Source organism: Mercenaria mercenaria, chromosome 4 (genome assembly GCF_021730395.1).
Source record: "Mercenaria mercenaria strain notata chromosome 4, MADL_Memer_1, whole genome shotgun sequence".
NCBI classification, from domain to species: domain Eukaryota; kingdom Metazoa; phylum Mollusca; class Bivalvia; order Venerida; family Veneridae; genus Mercenaria; species Mercenaria mercenaria.
In genome coordinates, this window is record NC_069364.1 from 23,942,126 (window position 1) to 23,966,645 (window position 24,520).

The window sequence follows — 24,520 nt, forward strand, 5'->3', positions numbered from 1 at the left end:
CGAAAGGCGAAAACTGTATGCCCGCAAGATTTTTAACAGGGAGGGAGAGGGGCATAAAATGTCCATGTCTTCTGGTTTAAATATTTTTAACGAACTAGAATAATTTAATCAGTCTGGGTAGAAGGTCACACAAAGAAGATCATACAGTTTTAAAGTTTCATCTATTAATTATACATGTGGAAAAAAGACCACGCCTACTGGAGTCTTTGCGTGAAGTCTGGAGTGACCTTGGAGTCTAATTTTGGAGTGAAACTTTAGAGTCAAATTAAATATGGTTTTTCTTTCAAAGTTTGAAAAGTTATTATAATTAAAAGCAGTGGTAATATTGGTGAAATTTCCTAAGAGGAAACAATAAAGATTAATGTATGTTGCTGTTGCTGTTGCAATCTATAATAAGAATGGTGGTTGCTGCTACAAAGAATCGATAGCCCGTTACTTTTGATTATGAGAATGATGATGATTTGTTTTATATAATAATGTTTACAACAAAAATATTTATTGTTGTTCGTGTCTTTAGGATGAAAATGTACGTCAGTAATGTTATCGTCGTCATTTTATCAACCTTGAGAGACAAAATCATTGAACACTCTTAAAGATTTCAATCATCACCATTATCATTAACAACAATACAAACACCTCCATCACTATAGTCATCATGAACAACCATAACAACAACAAACCGCTATCTTCCTACCAAAACTGTTTATCATTAAAACTAACAATGATAATGATGATGTAATGACAGATGATGATAATGATAATGATGATGATGACAGTGGTAAGTGCAATGATGATGTTAATGATGATTATGATGGTAATGATAATAATCATTATGTGGTGTTGCTGTTGGAGGTGATAATGATGATGATGGTGGTGGTGGTGATGAAAATTATTATGCTGATGATTATGGTGGTGATGATGATCTTGATATTGGTGGTGCTGCTGGTGATGATAATGTTTGTAATGATGATGATTGTTGTCTTTGTTTGCATTTGTAATGATGATGACTGTTATGATAATGGCGATGATGATGATAGTTGTGGTGGTAATAAAGTTGTAGATAATGATTATTGTTGTGATGATAGTGGTGATGGTGGTGGTGATGGTGATGATGATGATGATGATGATGATGATATGATGACATTAATTAAATTAATTTTACTCAAGTTTCTTTGACACTTCGATGTGTCAAAGCATAAAGGATTACATTATAAAGGATTCTATAAGGCACATACTAAAGACACACTTTGCAAGTGTAACAACTGTGGGAAATGATAAAACAAGTGACCTTAAAACCTTCTAAAGGTCTTTTATACACAGCAAGAGCAAATCGTATTTATTGTTGCCTGTTATCTTTCAAGAATTTTTCGTGATCAGAAGACATGGTAATTAAACCAGTGATAAAGGAGTATCAAAGCATTAAACAGTGGAATAATGCCATGACTTGCACTGTTAAGCCCAGTGTGGTATAAACAAGGTTAATCTTTTCATGCGTCTAAATTGATAATATGATTTTTTTTGTTAAGAAATTCAAATCTGATATTAAAATGATTTGAAAAATAAAACAGTTCCAATCATGAGCTTTCCACTTCAATAATGCTAACCCATTTCAACCTAAAACGCGGAGTTCGATAAATATGTGCTATGGATATTGAAGAAGTGGTAATTTATCTGCCATTGTGTACCGGTCACGTTTCTTCAATATTTCTTATCTTAGAGAAACAGCGCATAGTTTATAGATTTTTTAACATTGCAGAAAAAAATTTGGTTGAACTTCCCTGATGAAGTTCCGGTCTAGATAACAAAACAATTCTGACTGCCTGATGTGAAAATATGTGTCAGTCGTCGTTTAACTACATGTATATGCAGCATAAATGTGCAATATGAATAAAATAAACAATACAGATGTATATCAATGTATGACTTCAAGTTCAAGATCATTTCTAAAATGAATTTCATTTATCATTTCAAATTGTATTGTAAAACTGTGAATACTTTGCATTCTGTTTTTCTTTGTTTACATTTCGCTTAACATGTGCACGCTGCCGGATGTTCATTAGGGAAGTTCCAACAAGCCTTTTCTGTAACGTTGACGAAAACATAAAATTTTATTGAGTATCTCTGCAGTATGAAATATTGAGACAATGTGATTGCTGCAAATTGCCACTTGTTCAATACGCTTTATATCCATTCACCGAACAGCGCGTTTTAGGTGAGAAACATACGATTGTAATGGGTTAGTGCACTTTCCCGTTTATGGCCATGGTTCTTATATAGTATACCTAGGGTTAGGGTATAATATGTACAGACTCTTTACTCTGTAAAATCTTTACCTTATCACATCACACAGGAATTATCCCCCTTGATTGAAATGTCAACTATTGTCCCTGCCTACATGAAAGGTCCTGAGGATGCCGATCAATATATGTTACCTGCATTTCAACAAAGTACATTGAACACTTTCATTATGGATTCAAGTCAGAACACAACTGCCAGACCCAGCTGATTTAGAGAAAGGAAAACCGACAGACGTGATAGTACCGGCTTGAAGTTAGCAGAACAGCAGTTGTAGTAGAAACAATAATATTAATACTACTACTGCTGGAAATAATAATAATTACAGCAGTACTAAGAAAAAACCATCGAAAATGTTTTAAATTGTTATTTTGCTCATTTTTTCATGGAACAGAAAACAGGCTCGAATCCTTGTTACTGCTGTTATTCACAACATTTAGGGGTGGGGGGTGGGGGGGGGGGTGCTTCAAAAATCATTGAACCATATTGATATTTTTCTAGTTTGTTCAATAAATAGTTCATATTACATTGCCGACAGATTTTCAAGATGGCAGAGGCATACGTCCAAAGAAGGCCTCATTACAAAAACTAAACATGTTTGGGTGCTCAGTCACTGCTCTGCTCTTCATCAAAACGATATAGACTGACAAGCCATAATTTGGTCCGTTTCGATCATCTTCGAGGACTTATTGAGATACACTATACAATCAGTTTTATGCATGCCGAGGAAGGAGTTTACTAATTAATACAAACATTTTTGAGAGGATATGTTAATTTGAAAATTGTAATTGAAATGTGTACTTCCGTCGACTAGTCGAGTCGCCTTGCAGATTCTTTTTAAGAAATAACTTTGTATATCCACAAGCCACAAGACTATGTATATATATATAATGAACAAGAACTGAATTGAATTATGATTTTAAAACGGGTGTAAGGGTTTTAAAAAGTGCGCTTGAATTATTGTTTAAAGCATATATGCCGGATTGTTTGCATTTTTTCAGGACTTGATTGTCTGACCGCCATGTAGAATGTGAATAATACTTCGAACAATATACGTTTTCTAACTAGAAAACGAAAAGCCGGTTTCAGAGTCGGTAACTTTCAATTTACAAATACATGTATAAACAAAGTCAAATGTTTTGTTCTTAAACTTTTATTTTCAATTTGGATATGTCATATCATCAACATCAACTTAAAATAATACAGAAACGTCCTGTCCGCTAGGGATTTTAATTACGAGAAACCTGTATATATATTGAATATTTCAATGCTTTTTTTTGTGTTATAACATCTACAGAATCTGAAGGACCGGTTTGTGCTCGAGCCAGTAGGGCGAAGGGAAGGTACCAACGTATCCAGAGGGATTCTGAAATAGACACGAAATGAACATGCGCTGACGTTTTTCTAGCAAAAAAACGTGTAAAATAAAAATACAATGAATACATTGTCCATCAAAGTCATTGAATTTCCATGAAATGCACGGGAATGTCAGTGTTGTTTTATCACATTAACCTTATTTCCTTTTGAATTATCCGTTTTCAGGCATAAAACATTTACGCTTTGCCACAGAATGTGCATATATAAGGTGTTTCAACAGCACGTGAGCGTGCGAATCTCTCTGTTAACACACGTTGACTCTCCTGTTAAAATGCCCCCCGAAAAGTGATAAAACCAGCTAGAATGCCCAAATATGCATGTATTTCGCATATTAAGATACAATTTTATGATACAAAAGAATTCTATTTTATTTTTGATTTTTGTTTAACCAGGAAATGAAAAAAAAATCTAACAAAGTAGTGTTGCTCATTTTTAAACAAACAAGAATAGTTTAGAGATTATATGATTATATTGGATGACATTTAGCATGTGTTTTTCCTGGAAATAATATATACATTTATGTGCAGTGAGTTAATTGATGATCACTGCATGTTTTTATGCTTTCTGCATATGAATTCGTTGATGTCATTTTTGTCTTATCAGATGTCTTCGGCAAACTTGCAATATATATGTCTGAATGAAAAACAGTTCATTTTCATCACATGTGGCCATATTTTAATTTTACTAAAGCTCCCTACTAAAATGATAATTTTCCCAAGATACAGCCTATTCTATATTAAAGTTTAAAGTTACTTATATTCATGAAATCAAAACAAGTTTTAGCTTGATACAAACAGTTGTCAAGGGTTTATGGCATTTTCAGTAATACGATTGTACGTAGAATTCCTAAAATAATAATTGCCTCGACATTTTTCAAATAGTTTTATCATTGAAGAACCCTGACGATATTTTAGATATGGACAATCTATATTTTTCAGAAATGGTGAGACACATTATCCAAAAGAATTACAGCTTAAGAAAGCTAATACTTCAGATGTAGAGGCGTCATTTTTGGATTAAGATTTCAAAAATGCGTATAGTAATATAGAAACAAAAATATAATGATAAAAGAGATTTCTATTTTGGAATTATTGTCAAGTTTTCCTACCTTATTGGGGATGTCCCAGGAGCGGTATCATAGTATTACGTTGTCTATATTTCACAACTTATTCGTTTTGCAAGAGCTTGCTCAAAGTTAAAGGATTTTAATGATAGAAAGAAATCTTCATATTATCAAAAAGGTATTAAAGCAGAGTTAGCGATATAATAAACTACGGAAGGCTTTCACTAAATTTTACCACAGATCGTCCGAACTTTTAAAGAACTTTGAACGCTTCTAAAACATGGTCTTTCATTCTATGGGGATGTAGTTTATAAAATTTGGAAAATTAAACAAAATGCTTATTTAATCGAATATTTGTAAAATGTGTGACACAATTTATTAAGAGAGGATACAATACGAAAATCGTTAAGCACAGTGCTAGTTTAGTGATTAGTGTTAGACTCCGTGATGTTTTTCTCTTAAATCCTACAAAAAGTAAATTTATGTTCTCTTAAGAAATACTTTTAATTTTGGTTGTTATTGTCTTGCTTAACATAACGCCTCACTGCTTATCCACACCTGTATTTGTATTTATAGCCGTATCACTTTAAATACTAGTCTGACAAATTTTAATCCTACTGGTTTTTCATGGGCAAGTTTAGTGCAGTGACAAGTACAGTGGACAGATCGTTTACAAAAATTTATAGAAGAATACGGCGGAAAACTGCAGTGCTATTGTTTTGAGAATTCACAATTCAGATGAGTATACATTATATATTTTCTTTAGATGTCTGCGCTTATAATTTTGATTGATGAACTTTCTGTTAATACGGCATTTTAATAGGTCCTCTGGAAAGTAAAGGAGACACGTGTTTTGTCGTACAATCAGCAAGATATTGGTTATTTGGTTTTATTTAATCACTGACTGAATCAGTCTGAAGTGAATTTTAGTTAAAACAAGAGATCACAGAGTGATCTTGGCGCCCACCAATGTGCCATTTTGGAGTGTTCCAAATTTCAAGACTTACTGACTAGCTCAAGGTCAAATTTCATTTCCGTACACAACACTGTGCATGTGGTCCAAATTCGAAAGCTGTAGCTTGAGAAATGTGAAAGTAGGTCACTAGATCAATCTTAAGGTCAAAGATTAATTTGGTACACAAAACTATGCAAGTGGTCCAAATTTGAAGGCTTAGCTTGAGAAATGTGTAAGTAGGTCACTAGGTCAAAATCAAGGGTCAAATTTCACTTCAGAACACAAATCTATGCATGTGATCCAAATCTGAAGCCTGTACCTTCAAAAATGTGAAAGTAGGTCACTAGGTCAATGTAAAGGTCAAAGTTTGTTTCGGTACACAATCCTATGCATGTGGTCTAAATTTGAAGCCTGTAGCTACAGAAATGTGAAAGTAGGTCACTAGGTCAATCTTAAGGTCAAAGTTCATTTCGGTACACAAAACTATGCATGTGGTCCGAATTTGAAGGCTGTAGCTTGAGAAATGTGAAAGTAGGTCACTAGGTCAAAATCAAGGTCAAATTTTATTTCAGAATACAGAACTATGCATGTGGTCCAAATTTGAAGCTTGTACCTTCAAAAATGTGAAAGTAGGTCACTAGGTCAATGTAAAGGTCAAAGTTTGTTTCGGTACATAAAACCATGTATGTGGTCCAAATTTGAAGGCTGTAGCTTGAGAAATGATAAAGTAGGTCACTGGGTCAAAATCAAGGTCAAATTCATTTCGGAACACAAAACTATGCATGTGGTCCAAATTTGAAGACTGTACCTTCAAAAATGTGAAAGTAGGTCACTAGGTCAAAATCAATGTCAAATTTCATTTTGAAACACGGAACTATGCATATGGTCCAAATTTGATACCTGTACCTTCAAAAATGTGAAAGTAGGTCACTAGGTCAAAATCAAGGTCAAAGTTTTTTCAAGTGCACAAAACTATGCATGTGGTCCAAATTTGAAGGCTGTAGCTACAGAAATGTGAAAGTAGGTTACTAGGTCAAAATCAAGGTCAACTCATGTCAAGACTAGGTCAAAATCAAGGTCAACTCATGTCAAGGTTCATCTTGCCACTAAAAAATATACATGTCCAAATTTGAATGTTGTAGTTATTGACAAGAAGATTTTAAAAGCTTTTCCCTATATAAGTCTATATGAACCATGTGACCCCCGGGGCGGGGCCATATTTGACCCTAGGGGGATAATTCGAACAAACTTGGTAGAGAACCACTAGATGATGCTACATTACAAGTATCAAAGCCCAAGGCTTTGTGGTTTGACAAGAAGATTTTCAAAGTTTTTCCCTATATAAGTCTATGTAAACCATATGATCCCCAGGGTGGGCCCATATTTGACCCTAGGGGTATAATTTGAATAATCTCAGTTGAAGACCACTAGATGATGTCACATGCAAAATATCAAAGCCCTAGGCCCTGTAGTTTTGGACAAGAGGTTTTTCAAAGTTTTTCTCTATACAAGTCTATATAAACCATGTGACCCCCAGGGCGGGGCCATATTTGACCCCAGAGAAATAATTTGAATCATCTTGGTAGAGGACCACTAGATAATACTTCATACCAAATATCAAAGCCCTAGGCTCTGTGGTTTTGGACAAGAAGGTTTTCAAAGTTTTTCCCTATATAAATCTATGTAAATTATAGAAATAAACAAAGGGCCATAACTCACTCATAAATTGTTGAACCAATCTGATTTTCAGGGGGACACAACTAGGGTACCAATACATCATTCTGACAAAGTTTGGTCAAAATCCCCCCAGTAGTTTCTGAGGAGATGCGATAACGAGAAATTGTTAACGGACGGACGGACGGAATGACGGACGGACGGACCACGGACGCAGAGTGATTTTTAATAGCCCACCACCTGATGATGGTGGGCTAAAAATAAATAAATAAACAGGCATAGTGAGCTGACAAACACTCACAGGTAAAACATGGGTGTGGTCGAGTGCTTTTTGTTTGCATGTACATGCGCAAAAATGCAGTACGTTAGTTCCTATGGACTTAAATCATTTGTACAATATGCAAGTACTGGTTTCACCCGAGGTGTATTGAGGTTTATGCATTTCTAACGTACATTGTTGCGGAAAAATTTTGTAACATGATTTAGTAATGTTAGGATGAATCAAAGAATTTTGCTTTGTAGCCTAATATAATTTCAAAAATTTACAAACTATTACGTAATTAAATCAAATAGAAATACACATGTGGTTGTTTCTTACCAATTGTCAAAATTATACTTTAAATATCTTGCTTCAAATAATAAAAAGCATGCTGCATATTCTAGTTACAGTTTAACAGATCCGATGAGAAAGGAGCGACATACAGTTAATTGTTTCTATGCCGTTTTCAACAGTATTTCAGTTATGCAATGGCGGTCAGATGGTTGAAGTGTTCGTAGAGACTGCACATAGGAAAATTGGTATGTAATAAGGTAATGTAAGCTTACGCTTTTTACGTGTCCAGGAGCGAAATTGGCTATATTAACTTGATTAGCTATCCTAGCAAGAGAGCGTTCCAGTTGGGTTCGTACCATGGCATGAAACATTAACAGCTGACAAGAAAGATACGTGTATATTAGATGTTTTCATAATGTTACATCTTGGTTAGCTGCTGTTTGTTAGATTTCGAAAGAAATGTAAGATATATTTTCATTTTATACATCAGCAGGGTAACTTAGATCTCAGCTGTTGTAATGTATAACAGTAAATGGTAAGTGATGCTTATGAAAATTAATAACATACTGTCACAATTCTAAGTCGTAGAAATATTTCTTAAAGCACGAAAGCGTCATGTTTAAATCAAATAATTCACGGATTTATACATATATTATTAATTCATTGTAATGAAATTACAAAGCTCTTTCAGAACTGTAAAAAATATAAATAATGCGGACATGTTCGAAGTAAGGTAAGATGGGCCACAATTTAGTAACGTTTTAACTTGTAAATGTCACGTGTTTTCGCTGGGCGCGGTCACAGGCGAAAACTCGTTATGAAACGTTTAAGCAGTGCTAATTATCGTATTTTTGCACCGCGCCACAGACATACCAGCTACTAAATCGCCCTTGCGGAGTTTCGGCTTGCGTCCTCGACATTTTAACTTGCTAATTCTCGTATTTTCGCTCGACGGGGCCGCTGGCTGAAAATATAATTTAACTGGGCTAAAACGCGAATTGGCAGAATTTAGCATCCTTACAAATTTGACATGCCTGCAACGGGTTAGACAGGAACGGAAGACAGATAGATAGACAGAGAGACAAATAAATAGATAGAAAGGTAGGTATCATCCAATCCGTCCGTCCGTCAATCCATCCGTCCATCGGTTTGTCCCTCCGTCGATCGATCCATCTATCTATCTTTTATTCCTGTTTAACATTTGCTGGTACGTAGGCACTTTTGTGCGCTCCGATTTTGCACTCCTATACAGCAGCGAAAAAAAAGCAGTCGTTTCGATTGGCTATTTCTGTCATTCCGCGTTTTAGCCCTATTAAATTATATTTTCGTCCCGCAGCCCCGTCGAGAGAAAACACGAGAATTAACAAGTTCAAATGTCGAGAAAGCAGGCCGAAACCCCGCCAGGGAGATTTAGTAACTGAGGTGTCTGGGGCGCGGGGCAAAAACACGATAATTAGCGCTGCTTAAACGTTTAATAGCGAGTTTTCGCCTGGTGAGCCCACCAAGCGAAAACACGTGAAATTTACCACTTATAATAGCAGGATTAGGGGCGATAACTCACTATTTAGCGGGGGTGAGGAGCGAAAACATGATAATTAGCAAGATCGCGGAATGATATTTAGTAACTGGAATGTCAGGGCACGATTCTAGAACACTACGTTTTATAGCAGCGCTAATTATCGTGTTTTTCGCTACCCGCCCCCGACAAACCAGTTACTAATTCTCGCCCCGCGACCCTGGTAATTATCATGTTTTCGCTCCGCGTCCCTGCAAAAATAGAGAGTTTTCAACCTGCTTCTTCGCATTTTAACTTGTTAAATTTCCTGTTTTCGCTCGACGCAAAATGGCAGAATTCAGCAACCATACGAAATGGAAGCACAAAATGTATACGTGAGAGAGGTGAGACAGGAATGGAAGATAGATAGACGGACGGAAATACAGACAAATAAGTAGGTAGGCACGTAGGTACCATCCAATCTATGGCTGTGACTAAATACAGAGTTGGTGCGCCTGTGATATATTACAGACTCCGGTATATACCGGATTAACTAAATTTGTAAGAAAATATCTTAAATGTATATATTTTGTAACCATGGTGATACTAACCCTAACCTCTAGTCAGTTTATTATGCATTTTATACACTAAATGCATGCGGACATGCAAAAAAAAGAGTAATTTTGCCGTGCGCTCCAATGTGTAATAATTCCGCGCATACGCTGAACGGCTGCACCAACTCTGCAATGAAAAAATTCCCAAATCTATTCATCTGTCCGTCCGTCTATCCATCTATTTATAGTTTCGATTGGCTGATATAAGTCGTGGTCACTAAAGTGTGGCCACAATTTACTAAGTTGAGGCCACAATTTACTAAGTTGTGGCCACAATTTAGTAACTTGTGGCCACAATTTACTAAGTTGTGGCCACAAGTTACTAAATTGAGGCCACGATTTACTAAGTTGTGGCCACAATTTACTAAGTTGTGGCCACAAGTTACTAATTTGTGGCCACGATTTACTAAGTTGTGGCCACAAGTTACTAAATTGTGGCCACAATTTACTAAGTTGTGGCCACAATTTAAATACAGTGTGGCGGATGTCACCTCTGTGCCACCGTAAAGATGTGCTTTTTTCATACTTAAGTCTGGTTACTGTTTCTGAGAGTACTTTACAAAAGATTAAAATCCAGCAAAACAACGAAACTTATGGAGAACGGTGCTATAGAAATAAAAACACAGTCTGAGCTAAATGGAATAAGCCCAACTACTTAGGTATGTGAAGAGTGATTTCCAATGAACCAAGTTAATCGAACCGAATCTGCTAATACTTTGCATGGTTGCGTTCTGCAAAAGATTATCATATACAAGGACTTATATAAATTAATACAGGTTATTGTTATAATATTAAACAATATTCAGCTATAAATGTATTTCTTTATGACTTAATGCATTGATATGGAAAACGAAATATCATGAAATATCGGAAAATAGGTGTAAAACAGATTTGAATCAATTATGAGAATAATGATAATAATAATAATTATAATAACAATAATGAAATGAATTTTTTCGATAATTTGAATAATATGAATACAAAGAAGACGTCACAGGAAATTGTTCAAGCATATCTTGTTTATGACGTAACAAGTCAGTGGCAGTAAGACTCTTCTAGTTTAAAGTCTTTAGGGTATTGGATCCTATTCGTCCGTCCGTCCGTCCGTCTGATGTTCGTTCAAAATAAATAGATAATACAATTTAACTGACACCTCTGAAGGTATGTTAACAAAACTTGGCATGGCAATATGGAACTTAAAGAGATTATGGATGTCATTCCATAACTACGTCAAAACGTTACTGTGCAGTTGTTCGTTTGGTAATTTAAACTGATTTCATTTCATAAAATGTGGTACACCGATGGATGTTATCGATGAATCATGAACATAATTTCATTTTCTCTGCATTTGGCCGTTCGTGCGTCCGTCATTTTCATGATATCTATTTTAATAATGGACATTTAGGAAAAGATAAAAGTTATTTAAATACTTCTAATTGAATGTTGTTGATTTTTTTGTCCGTCTGTTCGCGTATATAACGGTCAAGTGCAACAGACGGATATAGTTATAATCTAAAACAAAATATTTTTCATTCTACCTAGCACATACTTAAAGACTCTATAAAAACTATTCCACTGCTTCCTTTGTTTGCCCGTGTGTACGTACATCTGTACTAACATCATCAGTTATGTAACAACTTTAAGGGCAAAAGGTTTCATGATGACCCTGGCTTAAAGTAATCGATCTATTGGATAATATGTGCATATGTACATGTACCTGAATGACAATGTAACTTTAAAAGATATACTATATGTAAAATATACAGCGAGTTTCATAGATTTTGATACAGCTTAAAAATTTAGGTACTGTAGCAAAAGGTGTTTTCTAGCTCTAGACTTAAACTGTTTCTCAATAATCTCCTGTACCTATTAAGTAATGTGTACTTAAAATTCACTGCATATCTCGTTTTGGCGAATTTTATTTTCATAAACTGTTGTGTGGCCCTCAATACACGTAATGTGCATTTGGATATGGCATTTTGTAAATCTCACTAGTATTAAAATCTAAAATGCATTACATTCGTTGAAATATATAGATTTCATCTCATGTCATAGAGATCTCTGAGAGCATCTTTGGCTCGTTTCTCATTAGTGCGATTTACTAGAACCTACAATTTCCTATTAGGTCTGGTATATTCTGCGCTCTCTTTCATATTTTACTGCACGTTCGCGCTGCTATGTTGCTTCCATGCATTTTAGCTGGAGCTTTGTCCTTCGTATTTCCTAATCATTTTCATATATACCATGCTATATATTTACAATATGCCATAATTTTCATTTAGAAATTTATAATAAAGTCATGGCCTTATCCCACATAATCTTGTTTTGTTTTTTGTTACATTACTTGGTAATTTACTCTTGTCTTAAGAAGCGATGAACTCCCTTATGCAGCCAGTCTCATACTGCAGACAACCTTCAAATACATATAACCTGCTTGCTAAAGTCACACTTTACCTGTCTTGAAAAATTCAAGTTTTTCACAAATACCAGCATTTTCAGTCCCCAAGGGAGGTTTACTGTATATATATAAATACCCTAGCACCCACCAATAAATTAAGTAAATTTATGTTCTCTTAAGAAATAAATACTTTTAATTTTGGTGGGTACTGTCTTGCTTAACCTAACGCCTCACTGCTTATCCACACCTGTATTTGTATTTATAGCCGTATCACTTTAATACTAGTCTGACAAGTTTTAATCCCACGGGTTTTTCATGGGCAAATTTAGTGCAGTGACAAGTACATTCTTTATCTGAAATCATCGTTTACAAAAATTTCCTCCTACCCTTCCCATTACCGTATCTTTGTTGTTTTAACATATTTCTGCCGTCAAGTTTAATTTGTTTCAGGGCCATAATGGTGTACCATACTATTGAGCCCTGCTGTAGATCTACTGCTGCACCAAACATGTCACGCCGATTCGGTAATCTACTTTATACTGGTGAACAAACTCTTTACATTGTGTATACTCAATTGTGCTAGTATGCTTCTGTTGGTACATTTAATCATCATGGAACAATACGGTTGAATGGAACCGACTTGATTTTAAACTGCATATATTCATTTATAAACATTTGAAATGTTACTATTTTTTTTTTTTTTTTTTTTTCTTTTTTTTTTTTTTTTTTTTTTGGCACTTTATGGTTCTTTCTTGCTTTTTGTTAAATTTGGTTTAAATTTAAGCACGAAGTTTTCATCAATTAGCTCGGGCTATAGTTCATTCGAGGTTTACCACACAAAGCGATAACACGCAGGTGTCATAGTATTTGCAGAAAAATGAGGAGATGGTCTTAATGTCATTTATTCTGTAAAAAACATAACTGAAATATTTCTGTAAGAAATTCATCGATTTATAATTTGATGACAGTTCACGGACATTACCCAGTTTTTTTTTCATATTGTTTTTGTTCTGTTTGGCACATTTATTTTATCTACTAGAAACATTGATGTTAGTAAATACTCGGAAAGCAGGGGGTGGGGAGGGCTATTTCGCTGGTCAAAGGCCCGGATTCTCCCTACCTCCCCCTCAAATATAAAAATATTATAAAAAATAGAAATGAGTTAGGGTTGGGGCAGCGGGCTCGCAACATACGATTAACCTGTCTTTCTGGATAGTTTTTAGATGAAATTTAAACAAAGCGTTTGCACAGTAGGTGTATGTGTATATAAACTTAATTTTATTAGTGAACATACATTATTTTTTATTAGTAAATATACATTTTTTGCATTGATTTAATTTTGATCATTTTAGAATTATTTTATTGTCGTGACTGAAATGGCGCTTACAAATTGGTGATCTTTATTCGGGGTACAGTAAAGAAAGTCTTCTTTATCAAAAGGTTTGACTCAAGTCAATTCTAATTTCATTTTAATTTTTGTCCGTGTTGTGCGCAATATTTCATGATCCACAAAATATTTTATTATTGTATATACTACGGCAGTATCAAAAATAAAAGCTCACTTGTATAATTTGACCTTCTCGTATCTGCAACCTCGCGCTCGGTAGGTCATCTCTTATATTGGTGTTACTGGGCGGGCGCCCTTTAACCGTTAGAGGGGGCCTTGACCATGTGGTCGGCCATTCACCTGGTCCATGGATTGGCTGTGTCTTATATAAACAGGGTTATTCAACTTACCGGCCATACGATTCTTAGTGATCAGTCGAAAGTTGCATTTATTATATGTACGTGTAGGTCCGTACATATTATATAATATATAAGGGTTACATTACTTGGTAATTTACTCTTGTCTTAAGAAGGATGAACTCCCTTATGCAGCCAGTCCCATACTGTAGACAACCTTCAAATACGTATAACCTGCTTGCTAAAGTCACACTTTACACTCTTTAAATTCAAGTTTTCACAAATACCAGCATTTTCAGTCACCAAGGGAGGTTTTGCAGGCGGGTTTGACTGTGTATATATATAAATACCCTAGCACCCACTAATAAATTAAGTGGACGGAGGAGTGGAATTTTGTCTTGCAGCTTGCTTAGTCGTACCCTTACGAGTTAGGCTCTTGGTGCTCTGACGACTTCAAACAAGTTGTTGAGTACATTGGTGTAATTATACCTTAGATTGACCCTACTGATATGTTTTATTTTATATAATCTGGTATTTTGTCACTAACGATAGAGCCTTTCTCAACGGGGAATTATTTTATTTACATAGTCTTGTCTAACTTGTAGAAAATAGGGTAAGTGCGAGGTTGGCATGTCCTGAACGCGTTTAAACCCCCATTTTCCTTACTTAAAGTTTATATCTGTTTCGTATTTTATGTTACGTATATTCTCTTGTTTGTTTTTGGTGTTTCTTTCCTGTCCTCGCCTATCACCCCTTTTTACGTCCCCTCTCTTTTTACTACGAGCGAGGTTAGGTACCTGCCATTTTTTGGCCACCGGCTGCCACTGGTTTGTGCCTACTGTGTTGTTTTTTTCCACCTTTCGAGGTTCCAAAAATACCGAGGTACTTTTCCTATTGGTAGGAGTACCTCGCCAATAACGAGGAATTACTACAACATGCTCGGTGGCAAAATTTGGTGAAAACCTCAGGCTATTGTTATCGTGCGTGCGTATGTGTCTGCGCGCGCGCGCAATATCGTATGCGTGTGGCTTTGTCTATGCATTTTTCCGTGTATTTTGATAAAGTACAAATCCATATATATTTGTTAGTAATGAACTTTATTGAACTTAGTTTTTAATGCACATACTTTGGAAGACAAAGACTATTTCATACTTCTATATTCTTGTTATTATGTTAGACCAAGCTTTGATAATTTTATAGATCTGTTATAGACTATGAATAAGAATGTACTAAAACCTTAGCTGGTTATATCAAATTTACAAAATGTAGTATGAATCGGAAATAAACTTATGTTCTGTTCTGTTTTACCTTTTAGTTTAATTATTTTGGTTTCAGGCGGGATATACACGTATTGTATCTCTTATGTCAGCCCTACAGACCGCGCACGTGCTTAGTCTCTCAGCACATTGCCTGCATGATACCATGTGCCCGCACGGAATAAACGCAATGCATGCGTCATTGTCCAGACATATTTTGCAGGTCATCCTGTGACTCAAATAACGGTTCTCTTCCAACAGACGGTCTCGTTCTGAAAATTAAGGATAAGAAAATGCAAGCTACCTGGCATCTCTAAGCTGCGAATAAATTCATTCGACTATTGGCAAGTAATACATATACTTAAACATCTCGGTTCGCGCAAAATATCTACAGACTGACTTGACTTTTAACTGTATGTCGATAGTTTGGGTGTTAAAAATAACTTTATCTTGAATCATGTTTGCATATTGTCATATATATCCGCGTGAAAATAACATCCATCAAACATTATAAATTGAATGAAATAGTTTGTTTATTATTCCAGAGTAGCTTGTCAGTAAACTGGAATGTGCTTTGGGTATTTAATGCAAATTTATACCTTCTTGTAGCTCACTGTTCCTTCTTTCTACTGTTTCGTGATCTTGATTAGAATGAAATTCTAGTAGTAAGTTCATGGTAGATCTTGGCACGATGTTTTCTGTGTTCGTTGAATTCACCAGGTTAGGTTCTGTATCCAAAATATACTCAAAGACAGTCTCTTCTGTGGCTGGTTTATTTCCTGAAAGAAATTCGGCATATTTATAGTTATACTGAGACTGAAAATACATATATTGGAACAAGTAAATGAAATGTTATCAAAAAAGCCAAAGTTCCTTCTTGGATTTCTTTCTGATGCTGTGCTAAAGCAAACAAAGATTTTTCAATAAGTCAACCCTTCAATAGATTCAAGTATAGCTACAATGGAACAACTCTGAACCGGCATCCGGACAAGATTTAAAGTTCGGTAAAGAAGAATTTTGTGAGTGGAATGTGTGCTTAATTACATAATTAGTTAGTGAAACAATACTTTTAAGCTACTGTATAAAACATCCCTATTAAACTTTTCATGGACATATGTAACCAAACAGAGTAAATTCGGATAATCAGGAGAACAGGCGTGCCAAAGTTCTGATTGCCTCTACACGGATTTGGTTTCCAGATGAAATTATGTGTAAATAAATAATGGTTCGCTCTGAAAAAAAATGTTCGATTTCCGGAATGGTGGGATTCAATATGAGTTAAAAATAGTTCGTCCCAACTGCTGCTCTATTATATATAATCGTATATCTTCATTCTTAATGTTTTGGATGGCAGTCTGTTTGTCGGTTTGCATCTTATAAAAATAAGAAAATAATAATTATATTTTCCTAAAACCTGGTAGTATTATTCTCACTGTTATAGCCATACTATAGTACTTCAAACAAGTACTTCAAACAGTAGGCCTAAAAGAAGTTTCTATTTCTCTTCTACATAAAAATGTCATTTTATGACTTTAATTATGAACTATACCGTTTACCAGATTTTTATTCATAATCTGTTCATCTTACAAAACTAATGTCGCTGCATATTTTTCCTGCGTAGCACTTAAAATACTTACAAAATAAGTATGGTCAATTATTTTTAATCTGCAAAAGTTTTTAAAAAAATCACACGCGGGTGATCAAGACTCCACCCCCAGATCAAACTGCTGAAAAATAACCCTCACGGAATAATTGTATAGATCTATGAGCATATTCTTTCTCTCATGAACTTGCTAACTACGTACAATGTATTGTTCATAATAGCATTTATAGAAGCATTATAAGCAGTAAATGGCATTTGCATATAGATGGGATGTTCTACTCGTTGTTAATTCAAAAGTCTCTGATGCTCAATATATTTAGTATTTGCGAAGTTTTTCCGTTTACATCTGTTATACGAGTTTATGTTTTGTGTCAGTGCGCTAAAGGAAAATAAGAAAGACAAATTTAGAAAATTATTCAATATGCAAGTAGTTCAAGTGTACTTTAATATGAATCAGTCAGCTTCTTTAATACACATGTACATGTATATAAATTGAGTAAGCGGCTAAATATATAGTACAAGTGGATAGTTTATAATAATCACAAATAACCAAATCTCGCATAAACCTGTTTTTGATGATAACATTTTACCCGCCTTAATTGAACAATCATATTTTTCTATTGATAGTCGTTTTCATATCTTGGTCTTTTTTTAACAGATTGTGTGCAATTTGGGGATTTTTTATTTTTAGTTGTTAAGGAAATACCATAAAAAATCGTATCGTCATAAATACATTAGACCAATCCAGCTGAACTTCCTGATACAAAAAAAAATATGATTGTGCCAACTGTGATATTATCGTTATTTTAAAACACTCGTGGGAGTGAAAACAATTTTCGAAGTACACAAGGTGAAATAAAATACTGTCTTTATAAATGACAGTTTCGCAAATGTTTGGGGTCAAAATCAGGTCTGAAAATTGTATTGAATATGACCCTGACAGTTGCTTTGCTTTGATGCAAATACACTTACTTGTCTGTCGTTTTTCTTAGTGCGGGTATAAATCTGGATAGCTTCATCAACATCCTGACCTGAGTTTCGATCCCACAGCATTTTGCGGCAAATACTTCGAAGTCGTTGGCCTTAAACCTCTCTGCAGATGTATGGCACAAACTATCTCTCTGGATGATTCAAACGTTTTAAGGGGGAGTGACCTGAGGGGATTAACTCCAGAATAATAATATTTTCAACATACTATAATTTTATATTGGTGGAGGTTTTTAGAGAATACTAGTATTACATCAATTCTATTCAGATTGACTTTTTCTAAAGCATTGTCTAAAATGTAACTTCATTTGTACAGAAAATGCATCGAAGTGTTACTTCTTTTTATTTACAATTACTAACAAAACTTCATTTCTATTTTTTTAACAGAAGAAATAATTACCGTTTCAATAGAGTAGAGAGTGGTATTTTAATAATAATGCTATTCAAGAATTCTAGGTTATCACAACTGAAAACATTTGCAAACATTTCTGCTTTTGTGATTTTTTATTTTTACAAAATATTTATTAATTAAGGAGATGCCACTTCACAGGTGGTCCATAAAAAAGTTTGAACATCTCATATTTTTTTTATATAATGTAAGTAAATAAGTAAATATTTTATTTTAGTGACATGTGCATTAACAAAATATATAAGCGTATACACAAAAACAAATAAACGAAAGCATCCGGCCCAGTGCCGTGGGCCTATATCTCACCCAGCCGGCAACATTTACAAATATGAATATATAAATAACATTTACATTTTGATGAAATGACATGGTTAATCATTTATTACATACACATGTATTTCATGTTATATCGGATCAATAACTGTTTTATTAAAATAGTTCAGAACAAATATTTGTTGCAACACATGCCATGAATATACTACCACTTCAGATTTCATACAGTTTGCCGGGTTGTAGGTAAAGGAGAAAAGCCAAAAACTGTCCATTATGTGAAAGAATGGACAAATCGAGGCGCAACGCGCCGAGATTGTCCATTCTTTCACATAATGGATAGTTTGAGGCTTTTTTCTGACTTAAAACACGGTCCTGTCGAAAAAATCAAGATTGTCGTGATATTAAATAATGTCCCTGATATTGTCCTCTTTGAGGCAAAGACAAATCATTGATTTGTGTCTCTGTGCTAAGTAAAAATACCAGGTCAAATAAAGTTTAAATAAGATTGCATGAAATATTTATTGCAATGAAAAGATTTTTTTAACACTAATGATATGCAGTGCTGATTTTTAGGACAGTTTCGAACATATCTCGTTTTGTCATATTTACATATGATTTGAAGTATCTTTACAAAAAGTAAAATTTAGCTTGGCCGTATGATGTATGTATTAATACTTTTCCACGCTTTGTTCGTGCTGAGTTTGCAGTTTTATATAGATGACAGGTCCAGATGAAGACATTCTAAAATGTATGTATATGTATTTTATATCATTATTACAAAACAACCGTTCTTATCTCGCACTTACGTTGTTTTCTATCAATTTTATTAGAAGACAATAACACGTATTATATGAGACGTTTACTAGTTATGAAAGTTAAAAACAAAATAATGTATTGTTAAATTAAAATCATTGCGGCCAAATTTCCCGGTATACCGAAACACCGAAACATGCAGTAAAACGATAAGAAATTTGACGTTTTTAGTGTGTTTTTTGTTTGTTTGTCTTTGTAGTAGAAATGTGAAATTGCACATTTCTGAATGTCAGTTATGACAAAAAAATTTAATCAGGTGTTTTAGCTGGACTATTCAAAGAATAAGTAGAGCTATTGGTTTCCAGTTTAATTCTGCCCATGGTTTTCTCGTTTAGAACCCAACCATTATTTTATCCGCTTTTCAATGAATTGCACTTTGTGCATCATTGAAGGTTCCATGTGCACCGCCGTATGAACACATGGTACAGAATCCAGGAACACTGGTTAGGTTAACTGCCCGCCGTTACATGACTAAAATACTGTTGAGAAACGGCGTTAAACCCAAAACAAAGAAACAAACATTGGCTTAAAAATCATACGTTCCCCATCAGGGTTTTTTTTATTGTAGCTACAAATTCTGGAAAAAACACGTTGCAGTTTTAATATATTTCGAAACTTTCGAATTTCAAAGACTGATGTATTCACACCTCTCAACGTACAAGGTTGTTACTATACCTGTCCATTATTAACCTGTACCTGTCCATTCTTAAAGTATCCATTATTTTAAGAATGGACTCTTACAGGTTAATAATGGACAGGTAGAGTAAAATAATCGTGCGTAATAGAGCGGTATCGGTACAATAACCTATATAATGGACAAAACTAACAAAGGATTACGTCACAACCGTGTGTTAATGATGAATATAGTCAGTCTATCCCTCTGATCCGTGACATTCCGTGCAAAGCATGGTTGCAAATTATCTAGATACATGTACACTGCTGACTAGTGTACAAAATAAAGACACTACAGCTGATGCGGTCTCAATCAGATCGAGTCTGCAATATTCACTATTAGCCTAGCTTGTCATCAGTGCTTCCATCTTTTAACGGTGTTTCAGCAAATAACTTCTTATTTTAATACACTACAGTATGTTCTTTGATTTTTATGCCTCGAAGGTGGGCATATTAAAATCGCCTTGTCCGTCCGTCCGACCGTTATTTTGTAAATTCTTGTCCGGGCTGTAACTCTGCCATCCATGAAGGTATTTTGAAATAGTTTGGCATAAACATTAACCTTAATGAGATGATGGTTCGTATGTAATACTCAGACCCCTAGCTACAAGGTCAATTTCACACTTAGAAGTCAAACGTTAATAGGGTCTGTCTCGTGTCCGTTTCGTAACTTGGCAATTCATCAAGAGGTTTTGAAATTACTTAGCATAAATGTTTATCTTAATGAGACGACGTGTCATGGGCAAGACCCAGTCCCCCTAGCTCCAAGGACTTAGAGTTCAAATGTTAACAGGATCTGTTTTTGTGTCTGGTCCATATTTCTGCCATCGATGAAGGGATTTTGGAATATCTTAGCATAAATGGTAACCATAATCAGACAATATGTCATGCTCAAGACCCAGATCCCTTGCTCAAAGGTCAAGATCATACTTAGAAGCCATAGGTTAAAAGAACATTTTTCGTGTCCGGTATATAACTCTGTTATCCCTGACAGATTTTGAAACAACTTGGCATAAATGTTTATCATAATGAGGCAATGTGTTACGCTCAAGACCCAGACCACTAGCTCCAAGATCAAGTTTACACTTAGAAGTCAAGTCAAAGTTTAATAGGGTTTGTGTCATGTCCGGTTCGTAACTCTGTCACTCATCAAGGAATTTCGAAATTACTTGGCATAAATGTTCCCCATAACGAAGAAACGTGTCATGCATAACAAAAAGACCACTAACTCTAAGGTCAAGATCACATTTAGAGGTTGACAGTTTACATGGTGTGTTTCTTGTCCGTTCCATAACTCTTCCATCGATTAAGAGGTTTTAAAATTACATGGCATAAACGTTACCTATATTGAAATGACGTGTCTTTTTTTATTATTATTTTACGTCGCACCGACACATGAACGGTCATATAGGGACCTCAGGTGCCCCTCCGTGCATTATTTCATCACGAGCGGGCTCCTGGGTAAAACCACCGACCTTCCGCAAGCCAGCTAGATAGTTTCCTCACATAAAGAATTCAACGCCTCGAGTGAGGCTCGAACCCACATCGATGAGAGGCAAGTGATTAGAAGTCAGCGGTTTTAACCACTCGGCAATAACGTGTCAGACACAAGCCCGAGACCCCTAGCTTCAAGGTAAAAGTCACACTTAGACTTAACATTGTATCTTTCTTGTGCAGTCAATATTTAAACTCTGCCATTCATCAGAAATTACTTGTCACAATTCTTCCCTATGATGAGCTGGTGTGTCATGCTCAAAACCCAGACCCTAGCTTCAAGGTCAAGGTTACCTTCGGAGAACTTGTTTAATCTGGCCGCAAAATGAGTCATACCTAAACTATTCTGGCATATTTTGCGCAGACAACTGTAACATTTTTGGGCACACTTCGGAGACGTTTGTCACTAATAGTGCCAGCTCTTATTTGAGCTTCAATTCTAAATGCTTAGTATATTTTGAGAGTCATACATACTTGTATTTTTTCCTATAAAATGTCAAGGTCAGTAGTGGCTATTGTTAAGTTACCTTCAAGATACACCACAAAATAACTGTAATCTTTTGTATTTCCATGATTGTAATTATACATTTTTATATGAAGACATGAGAAATAACAAGTATCTATTTACAATTTGACAATAACAGATATTTGGCTAAGACAATGTATTTAATGTCTCAATATATTATTGAATTAATGTAGTAGGCTAGTATGCACGATTATCTGCACCAAGTTCATGTGAGAGGAAAAGGTTGACGACTAGGTATTGGTGGGTCTTTAACACTTCTAATTTCTTGAATACCGACGGACAAAAATAAATGCTATAGCCTATAATTAACGGTTAATGCGAACATGATAATGTTACACACCGATAGCCACACGAGAACTACATGCAGATATAGACATGCCACAGTCAGCTACTGCGAAAATATAAAGTGGTAATATTGGACTGGGAATTCACGGCATGTATTTGATGTTTGAATTTAACATTTTTTTATTCTAACACGACCAGCAAATAACCTACATACACGTAGAGCAAAATCTATCTCGGGTTATTCTGCTATAAACCATCGCGTGCAATGACGTCATCCGATCCAGGTGCGTAGCACGGTCGAAAAAAGTAGTTGCCATTTTTTTTTCTAACACTGTAATACCGTGTTCACACTAGCAGAACGGTTTTATTTTTATTAGGCACTAATTGGCTATAATTGGTATTTGACATTCAAAACCCATCAAAATACAATCTAGTTTGCGTCCACACTAGGCAAAGAAATGTGGTTTAAATATATACATGCAATGTTGGAAGTTAACAAATATCTTGCAATAAGCAAAAAAGGTTACAAAGAATTGAGGCTAACAGAAACAAGAAGGGGTCATCAATATTTAAACTTCTGTGTTCATCTAAGAATTTCTGTTCATTCCATCTATTGTTCATTTTGAGCGTCAGCATGACTCCATATCGCAATTTAATGTTTTTGTTTCAACAACAGTCTAATTACTTTTGCCAGCCACAGCATCAATTGTTTGATACAAAAGAGAAACACATGGTATTCTTCCTCCAAAAGGTACGATCTGTGGATTTGGGATTGTAAAACCAGTTATAACCCACATTTGCGTTCACATTTGTAAAATAATGTAGCATTACTTTTTAATGTAGTATTAAAACCACCTATTGAGGTAGTTTTAATGCTACATTACAGAAACCACTTGACCTTTACAAAATTCACGTTTTACACCACATATAGTGTGGACGCAAACGAGTTTAAAAAATAAACCCAAGTTAATGTAGGATTAAAAACGTAGTCTGAACACGGTATTAGTAGATACTGGTATGTCGTGTTAGAATCGAAATAATAAGTTCCTAAGTGTGATTTATCGTACGGCCCTCGTGATATATTCTTACGCATATGAACTCAAAACTCGGGTTATTCTACGATAAACCACGTTTGGGAACTTATTATTTCTTAAATAACTTTCATTCTATTTTTAGAGAGTCATGTTTAATGGGGGAAACTCACTAACCATTAAACAGTATTTTTAAAACATATAATAACATTTAAAATAACAGATGTACTATGACAAATTAAAGTTCATTAAGATAGGGGATTACCGTGTATTATACGATTACCATTCAAATTGTAAAATATTGTAACATTACATCTTAAGAGTGCATAATGTTTCTTCAATCAAATAGCATGCAGATAGAGAACAATTTAATTACAGTAAAAGAATAATATTCTACTGGTAATGTGATATTAAAGAGATTCGCATTTTCTAAATTAGATATAATGTAACGAAATATATCAATACATACTGAGCAGCTTTTCTAGGGCGCATAAAGAGCTGCTAAGAAACATAGGTAAATTTATAGATTTTTACAGCCTGTCAGTAAAAAAGTACCATCTTCGTAGACCTTTGTGTGCTGCACATTGATATTATTAAAAAAACATGCGCTGGAAATAATTACAGTAAGTATAAAAATATGAAAAATGCACCCGCCTCTTAAAAAGTTAAAATGAGAAGAAAAAAAAAAGAAAAGAAAAAATTCGCTCGCTCAATATTTTTGTTTTAAATTTGCTGAGTCAATTTGGAATGGTCTGAATGCATCGGTTTTTTCCAGAACAGTAACATATCATTAATAAGCCCACCGTATATAGAAATAAAAATGACAGACATACATATCTGATATATCCTAATTTTCAAAAGTTCCAGTTTTTAGGTGACAACTTTATTGGTATGAAGTGATAATTTCTGTAAAATTATGATAACATCTTACCACGTGTTCTACTGTGAAAGACTGTCGAAGTAGTATAATCTAGGATAACACTTCCTTGATTTTTCAACTCTAAGTAAACTGCGACAAAGTCGGACATTGGCAACTTTTGAGAGAATAGAAATAGCCGATTAAT

General features: G+C 34.8%; 1 long non-coding RNA gene across 1 annotated transcript; it reads right to left on the minus strand.

Annotated features, from left to right (window-relative positions):
• Positions 1 to 3,432: 3,432 nt before the first annotated feature.
• On the minus strand, positions 3,433 to 16,137 carry LOC128556267 (uncharacterized). Its single transcript, XR_008370524.1, has 3 exons — positions 15,963 to 16,137; positions 15,416 to 15,635; positions 3,433 to 3,661 (listed from the first exon to the last, which is right to left on the minus strand). It is a non-coding gene; the product is annotated as an uncharacterized LOC128556267 (long non-coding RNA).
• Between the last annotated feature and the right edge of the window lie 8,383 nt (positions 16,138 to 24,520).